This window comes from Aegilops tauschii, chromosome 7 (assembly GCF_002575655.3).
Source record: "Aegilops tauschii subsp. strangulata cultivar AL8/78 chromosome 7, Aet v6.0, whole genome shotgun sequence".
Lineage (NCBI taxonomy): Eukaryota > Viridiplantae > Streptophyta > Magnoliopsida > Poales > Poaceae > Aegilops > Aegilops tauschii.
Window position 1 is genome coordinate 453,741,312 of NC_053041.3, and position 9,020 is coordinate 453,750,331.

Here is a 9,020-nt window from a genome sequence, read left to right on the forward strand (position 1 = left end):
AGCAGGAACACAGCAGCGCTATCACTAATTATGTAAGAAGGGTCTGGAGCTAACAACCGAAGAACCTAATACAGTGCATTTGCATAGGAACAACACAACATTTATTTTCTAAAGTAAATCACTTAGTTAAAGAGAAAGGCTAACAATGGTAGATGAAGGAGTATCATCTTCAAGAAGATATTTCTGAAGATTGTATAACTGGAATGCAAAAGTATGAAGGATAGGTGAGGCAGAAGTAGTAGTTAATAAGCAGAGGACTGTAACACAGGCAAGAGTACAGATAGTAGTATGCCTTAGACTTGTTTACAGAAATACTTAAACAACGGAAACTGCACATTCTATTTAGATATCTTGGAACTGTGATTTTAGTCTTCAGAGTAGGGCGTCATTAGCTGAAAATTCTTGCATGATACAGCTCCAGAGGCACCTGAAGACTTTAACAGGCGACGGTTCCACTACTAACCCATCTGGAGCAACCCAAATAGATATGATCTCTGGAATATCTCTGTTTTCATCTGTCCATATGGCACAGTCGTAGAAGAAAACATCAGGGGAATCACCAACATGTTGGCTGTTGTTCTCTAGCATGCAGTGAGGGCCCAATATGTCTTCGATTATGGCCTGGCTGTAAAACTCAGTTGGTAGGCCTGTAATCCGTATGTCGTTTCTCTGAGAGAGGACAGAAGAGGTCGCACCAGCAGACGTGGTCCATTTTTTTACCAAGAACGTACCAAATGGTAGTTGCACCCCAGCAATGTCAGTAGATAACGTGTGAAACAAAGTTGTAGTTACTGGCCCTCTGAAAAATATAAGGAATTTGAACTTGTCAATTTGCTTGGCTATGATATTTCTTGGGCATCGAATCTGCATTTGCTGGAGGCACCGTGTTAACTCATCTTCTGTCATCATCTTCCCCTCATTACAAGATGTCAGGAGGAATGATGATTCTAAGATCTGCATTTGGTCAGCTGGTATATCAACCTCACTTAAATATGAATGAGAAACTATTCCTCTCTTGAGTGCCTGTAAGAAAGGAGGCACTCTCCTGTGTGGTTTTTCAAGAGATTTGTGATGATGCTCTTGAATGTTAATTCTGTCGACACCAATACAAAATGTCTCATTCTATGGCCACTGATTTGATTTTTTTTCCTTTGTCATATTTGCTGTAGACATGAATGAGTATGTACCATGGAAATTGCACAGGAGTTCTGATAGCCCAAGCTGTGCAACTTATCGATTGAAGCTTGCGGAAGTTGAGATTGGCTGGGCTAACATGCTCAATAATGCAATGTGGCTGCAGTGCACGCTCGATTGCCCTTATGGTCCAAAGATGTAAAGGCATTCCATAGATCTTTATCTTTAGATGTTCTATCACTATTGCCTTCCTTTCTTCAATCAGAAAATCATACATCATTTCCTCCTCTGGAATGCCAACATCATTTACAGGGTAACGAAGAACTTCAGTTTTGTCGAGCGTCATGGTTACTCCAGTGGACAGGACAGCGCGTGCATAAGCTGTGGCAGGGCCATGCATCAAATCCAGCACTAACTGGCCTGGCTTTCCATGTGGAGGGTACAACTGTGGTTGATATCCTATGCGCAGATGTTTTGAAATGAGTGGTGCCACCTGGTGCTTGTCTGCAGGCATTCCATCACACCGTGCTAATATATAGTGTGTGAATAGCTATGCAATTTCTCTCGTCTTGTGCTCAACTCTGCTTATAAAACCTTGTGAAGAAGAAAGGTCAGTGAACAAGTACTTCTTTGTTATCATCCAGGTGCTCAACTGATCGGCTATAGTAAAAATAAAAAACTGTTAGAAGACCACAAAGATAAGCATATATGTGTGGTTATTTAAATGGTATCTGGTATAGCATCAGTAAATTTATGTACCTGTTGGTAGGTCGAAGGGCCAGCATTTGCTTTTCTCCATAAGATTATCTTTAGTGAGAGTGAATCGATAAGGAAATAGGTTTGCTTTTGACTGGCTGAGAAGCAAGTAGAGATGAGCTAGAACACCAAATGATTGTGCGCGCTGATTTAGTCTCGGAAGAATAAAGTAAGTTAATGCAGGTGCATAGCGATGGTACTGAAAGGAAGTTTCTCAGTGGGTAAAAGCAAACATACAACATAGATAAATTACATTGTATTAGCACAGCACGATGAATTCAATACTTATACATGATGAGAGTACAGTTCGAAAAGGAGACAGATTTTTAAGGTGAAGCTATAAGACAGAGCTTCATATCTTATTTAACTAACACAGGAGATTAATCATGGAGACTAAACGTAAGAACCACACTGGTTCCTGCCTAACAGAAGCAAGCCATCATAGCCCATGGCGCAAAAAGCGAGAGCGAGCCAACTATTCAAACTGTGTATATGTTACTGATTTAGAATCAACTTAATAGATACTTATATTCCATTACATGATGCCAATGCCTTGATAGACTAAAAGGAAGTAATGAGATCACTTGATAATAGCTATGATGAATCTTACATTGGTTTTATAAATCAAGCTATAGTAGCAAAGACACAAAGAGTGAGCATTCAAACTATGCACATCAAAATATTTAGATACAATCAATACATATTGTTATAAGAGAGGCATAAGATCAATTTACGATAGCTTATTTACATTGCTTTTATCAGGCAAGGTACATAGGTAGAGATGCATCATACAGACACCTTTGATCATATTAGCACATCGGCATCGAAAATGACTTCATGTCTAAGTTGTTGCATCATAGCATCGAGAATTACTTTTGTTGGGACCTTAACCTTTTGCATCATGGTGGACTAACAACAAAGAGGAAGACATCTTAAGTAAGCGTTGTTTGTTAAATAACAATTTTTTTTAGAATAATAGACATTTGAGGTTGCCTACAAAAAAGAGGAAGACATTGTAAGCAAGTGCAGTGTAAGATTCATCATAGCAGCCTATAGAAGTAAATACGAAATACCAGATGAACATGACTTCATAAAGTTGATCAGAGTCACATATCACTTAGAAATAGGAGAAGGTCATTACCGATGATCAGAATCAGGTATTGTGAAAATAAGTCACTCTACTCGCTAGAGATCAGATAAGGCCAAGACGTTCCCGTGGTGCCTGCAATGACGATGCAGAAGACGGCCTACCGTTCCAGGCCATATTGAGCAGCAGCTCAACCTTGTTCAACTCCTCTGTATAAGCTAGCTTTGTGCATGGCCGTTTAATGCATACTGCCATTCAAGTTTGTGCCTGCGGCTGGGGCTGGCTCTTGTGCATAGTTGTTCAGTTCGCAATAGACAGCAAGCGGGGTACATGCCTGTCTGCGATTGTTAACAAACGGCCAGCTGCTAATTTACTTTACATATAAGCTCTAGTGAAACAGGTTTGCATTATTCCCAATACTCCAAAATACTCTGGTATATTATTACCATGGTATCTTGTACCTATAGGAGAAAATACTGTAGTTTTAAAATTCTTTTGTTTTTACAATACTATGCTATCAAACATAGCCTACATGGATATAACATATAACTAATCAAATGGGTGTTGCCTGCACATTCGTTTGGTAATTAGAGCATCTATCCTTCAACTGAAAAATACTGATAGAAATACGCTAGAAGAAATGAGCGAACAGAAAAATAAGGAAAAGTGGATGAAGAGAAATATGCAAACTATATGCATCATGAGGTCCAGCATCGGCTGCTGGTACACTTAGCTTGAAAATACCATGTCTAATACGTTTTCCTTCAGCAATGATGATCGATGGAGGATCATAATGGTAATGCTTGACAATATTTTTTCTCAGGCTGCAAGATGCCCAAGAACATGGACACAACATGTCATTTCAGAACTCAGACCCTAGTTACAATTTCTGATCATCATTCCAAAGTAGGAATTTAGATGTGCGAGTGGCAAACTGCATGTAAAAGACACATACCTGCCTAGAGGTCAGTACTCTGCGGATTGTGCACGGATCTACAATGACGAGAGCGGGGACTTCTCGCTGCTCCAGTCATCCTGCACCAGGGCTGCAAACTGCTGGTTCCACATCACGTCCTCGAGTAACGGCCTCAGTGTTGGCTCCTTGGTCAGACACCGCAGGCAGATCTTCATGACGGTCCCCATCGACTCGTCAGAGCATCCGTTGCTCATGGCTGGGTCGACGAAGTTCCTTCTCTTGCTTTGTCCTTCTGCTGTCAACGCCGATTTCAAGTGGTGGGCAATGAACAATAAAAAGTTGATTTTAGACTTTATTTAGAAATGAGGCATTGACAAGTGTACAAGGTTAACAAGGAAAGGAAGCATACCTGTTCTTTCATTGTCTCTACCTCAAACTGATGGGTCATGTCAAGTGTACAAGGTTAACAAGGAAAGGACAACTCCTGAGATATTGAGGTAGGTCCATAAATCATATCTTTAGGTCACAAAATAACTTTTTCCGTGTGTGAAGGTAATCTCATGCCTATGTTGGTAATGCTTTCAAATAAAAAATTATCTCGGAGCAACACAATTTCTAAATTAATTTACATGTATGGTATCAAGATGCATTACACAACAAGCTATATAAGTTCAGCAACTTAAGCTTGATTTTTCAGCTGCAGCTATCTATACCAAATTTAATTCAATATAAATTTTTCAGCTGCAGCTACACCAGAAACAGCCAGCTTTGGGCCGTCTGTGGTAGCAAAGCTAGTGCTTTGTTAGGCAGCAGCAGCTACGCCCAAGAATATGCGTTTGGCAAACTTGCTGCCAAATAAGCTAGGGCTGTTGTGTGAGCTTGAAAAAGCAGACCACAATAGATTAATAGCCAAAGGAAGGACCAAATGATACATAATTAAGTAGACTCTAATCTCGCCGCCTCGAGATCGGAAACAGGGGCACCCAACTCTGGTTGGCCCGTGGTAGCCACTCCATGGCAGATCCAGCCGCCGAGCAATATCAACCGAGGCCTGAATTAGAAGCAAATTCATTCACTACACGCACCAAAGGAAGGCCATCGTCAACTCTTGAGTTGCAAAAACCAAGGAATTGTCAATAACTCAAAGCAAACACAATATTCAGGTTCTTGAGTATACTGGACCAGTGAGAAAAACAAATTTGAGTCATTGGTCAAAATGTGATCCTCCTAAACACGAACTAAAACACTTGAGGATCGTAGTGAAACATCACCATATATATCTACGTCCCTGCAAAATCTGCAAAAAAAATGTAGTTAGCGGCCGGTGGTACTATGTACTGTGTGAACAAATAAATAATCACTATACTGGAAAAATTAATATAATAAACTCGAAAAATACTTCTGGATCTCATTCTGACCGACTTTGTTCAAACACGACCAGACTCCAGACCACATTTTTACGTCATTAGTTCTAAAAGGAGCGATAGAAGACTGCTGGAGGCCTGGACGTACAAATAAGAATCATTTCATATTACAAATAGAAAATATGAGAAGGACTGCTAGAGGTACAAATAAGAATCATTTCATATTACAAATAGAACATACCTTTGCATCAGTAAATGTCGATTAGCAATACATTCAGACATCCAATAGATCCAAAGTGCACACATAATTATAACTGTAGACAATAGGGTATTCGTTGCCAAGTTATTTATTTTTCCATGGCCTGTGAAAGTGAAGAGTAGTGCAATGTCGCGCTATTGGTACAGAAAAACTGCTGCAACTACGAAAGATAAACTGAAATTTTGGTTTATGCACAGTACAGTGCCTAGCTATCAATATTTTTGCATTAAATGTCAGAAAATCATATAAACACATATATGGGGAAGTTATTCTAATACTCTAGTAACATAATATATTAACAACACTATTGCTTGAAGGCTCCAATTAGAAGCTCCTAGTTATGTTAGTCTGCCAAGCAATATGTGTGTGCTGCAATCTTCAAGCAAGATGGCCGTGCACATTTTTGTTCAGTCTTGGCTGATATAGGAAGAAGGCGCACATCATCAAATCCGGCGAATACTGAAAGATGGATAAACTCTCAGCCTTTCACAATGAGCATGTTGAGCAAATCAAGAAGGCAAAAGGGAAATGGACAAAACAATTGCAACTGAAGAAATCAAGATGTGCTCCATGCAAATAACATATCTCAAGAACCTAATAAAAGTGAAACTATGGTCCATAGTGCAGCTTGCAAAGTTTACAATGATACCAAAGACACCCTATTATTCCCGAAGAAAATAAGCAAGAGCCTCCGAAAGTTCTTCATTTGTAATGAAATATAAAATATATTAAACAACACATCAGGTGTTCTTGCAAGAGCACAACTATGCCATTTTGAATCAATATGTAATAGATCTACCTTTTGAGAACGACCATATATCTCATGAAACACAAAAGCAATGTCTTGCAATCCAGAGATCATCAACAGTCATCATGCATGGTGCTACTTTCTGAACCTGCATGTGAACCAACATCAAATTGGTAAGACAAATATTTCAGATAGGAGGGTGTCAAAGGGGGGAAATTATAAAACATGAGAGCGCAGAGAACATCACTACCCACATCTCCAGAGGTAAAGCCCTATTTCCATACAACCAATCATAATACTTATATCAATCATCACCACCACAATTTTTTCTACCGGTATAAACAAGAAAAAATCAGATCACGTATTGGTCTACCTTCCTGCAAGTACAGGTAAAGACGAACCCAAGCCATGCTAAGAACATGTGTGGTCGTGGTGATAATTGCTCTTCTCCGGATTAACCGGAAGGCGTGCAGTGGAATACTCACCGAGGAAAGCTGGTTGGCATGGACCAGATGCACCTCCAGAAGACTGCTCCCCACAGTACTCTTCTCCTGGCGCTGCACCTCCCTCTCCACTGTCTTCTCTTTGTCCCTCCTCTCCTTCCTTCTCTCTCTCCCTCATCTTCTCTCTCTCCTGCAGGGACGATGCCGCCGTCGTGACCCTCTCCCGTCCACCATTGCTCGACAGCTTGCTGCAAGTGTCGCGACGAGGGGAGCGCCAGCTGGCGCAGTTGCTGCTCCCCACCTCCTACTGAGTCCGGATCGAGGCCACCGCTCTCCTCGGCTCAAGCTCCTCCTGCCGAGGCCGGACTGAGGCCGCGCCGCGGATGCTTCTCCTCTCCTCCTGCCAATTCGGGATCGAGGACACGCTCCTCCGCTCGAGCCGCCACCTAGGACTCCTTCTCCGCCGCATCTCCTCTTCTCCCCTTCACGAGCGGCAGGAGCTGGCGAGGGTGGCGAGAGGCGACGGATTGGGGAGGAGGAGAGGAGGCGGGGATTGGGGGAGGTGCGGGGAAAGAGGAAGCAGTGGATTGGGGGAAAGAGGAGATACTCTCTTGGACGGTATTTCATTCTCCGGTGGACTAAGAGCATCTCTAATGGTTCAAAATTTTGCGGTTCAAAACCGAAGATGTAAAATTTGGACCGTCAAAAAGTATATTTTGGAGCTCCGAAAAAAGTTCAACTTCAACAGATGATCCAAATTGATGGTCCAAAAGAACAACTCTAACAGATGATCCAAAATGAAGATGTAAAATCGCCTTGATCGTCTTCTTCAACCTCGGGACGTCGGCCGCCTTCGTCAAATCCGTTGCCATCAAGCTCTCCCCGACCTCCACGAGCGTGCCATCCTCCCCGTGATGAGCTCCTCTCCCAATCCCCCTATTTTTCCCCTTCGATCGGTGTCGTTTGCCACCGCTCCCGTGCTCGTTCGTGGTCGCCATGGCCGGAGCCCGAGCTCCCCTGTACGTGCTCCTTTGCCGGCCAGCAGCGACAGAGGCGGGCAGCAGCCGACGCGAACAGCACGAGCAACGGCACAGGCACGCTGCACGGGCCAGCAGCGACGGCAGCTCGGCTGGACAGGGTCAGTGCGGGGCGGCGGCGGGGCCGGGAGGCGGTGGCAACGGGGCGGGCCAGCGAGCAGCGGCGGGCGGCGGAGGCCTACATGGGCAGCCAGACCGCCGGAGGCGCCGAATCCCACCGCGGCTGCCTCCCGATTCGGCGGCGCCCGGGCGGCTGCGAGACGGCTTCCGGCGAGGGAGGCGACGGGGGCAAGGGCGGCGGAGGGCGGGGCGGCGATTTGGGGCGGTGGCGGAGACGGTGGCGGCGGCGGATTCCGGCCGACTGGTGTTCGGGCGGGCGGACAGGCGCGACTGTGAAATGAAATGAAGTGGCGGTTGGGCGTTGGCGGGCGGTCGCCGAATTTGGACCAGATGCATCTCGTGATGTAAATTTGCACCGCGAGGTGTTGTATTTTACATCACGAGCAGGCCGCGGTCCAAATTTTTTTTACATATGGACCGTCTGTTGGAGCAGCGTTTTTTGCCCCACACGGTCCAAAAATTAGGTATTTTTACATTTAGACCGTCTATTGGAGATGCTCTAACCCACGCATAGAGGGTCCACCCATCAGTGGTAGAGGCTAGGTAGAAGATGAGGTGAAAACTGACGCGATTTACAGAAGCTGGTCGCGTGGATAGCGTGGGAAGGCCTCTGGCCTAGCATGGTTTATATGTTCAATGCAAGGGATGACGAAAATGATTCCCGAGCTCTTCGCGATGTTGAAATCGGCGAAGGTAGAAATCAAGAAAGAGTATCAAGTGTTGATGATTAACTAGACCACTAGTTTCAAGAAAAATGGCAAGAGAAAGAAAGGGAACTTCAAGAAGAATGGCAAGCAAGTTGCCGCTCCCATGAAGAAGCCTAAAGCTAGACCCAAGCCTGAAACTGAGTGCCTCTACTATAAAGGAAATGGTCACTCGAAGCGGAACTGCCCCAAATATTTGGCAGGTAAGAAGGATGGCAAAATGAACAAAGGTATATTTGATATACATGTGATTGATGTGTACCTTACTAGTATTCGTAGTAGCCCCTGGGTATTTGATACTGATTCCGTTGCTAAGATTAGTAACTCGAAACAGGAGTTGCAGAGACTAGTTAAAAGCGAGGCGACGATGTGTGTTGGAAATGATTCCAAGGTTGATATGATCACCATCGCACACTCCATCTACCTTCGGGATTAGTGTCGAACCTAAATAA

General features: G+C 43.8%; 1 long non-coding RNA gene across 10 annotated transcripts; it reads right to left on the reverse strand.

Moving 5' to 3' along the window:
* Positions 1–225: 225 nt before the first annotated feature.
* On the reverse strand, positions 226–7,327 carry LOC109786386 (uncharacterized). Of its 10 annotated transcripts, none has more exons than XR_002238299.4 (5): positions 6,750–7,311; positions 6,316–6,412; positions 5,499–5,571; positions 1,894–5,395; positions 226–1,794 (listed from the first exon to the last, which is right to left on the reverse strand). It is a non-coding gene; the product is annotated as an uncharacterized lncRNA (long non-coding RNA). The 10 variants fall into 10 exon arrangements; XR_012189197.1 differs by having other exon boundaries at positions 1,894–4,188; positions 4,303–5,975; XR_005761556.3 differs by having other exon boundaries at positions 1,894–5,190; positions 5,293–5,395; positions 5,499–6,412.
* Between the last annotated feature and the right edge of the window lie 1,693 nt (positions 7,328–9,020).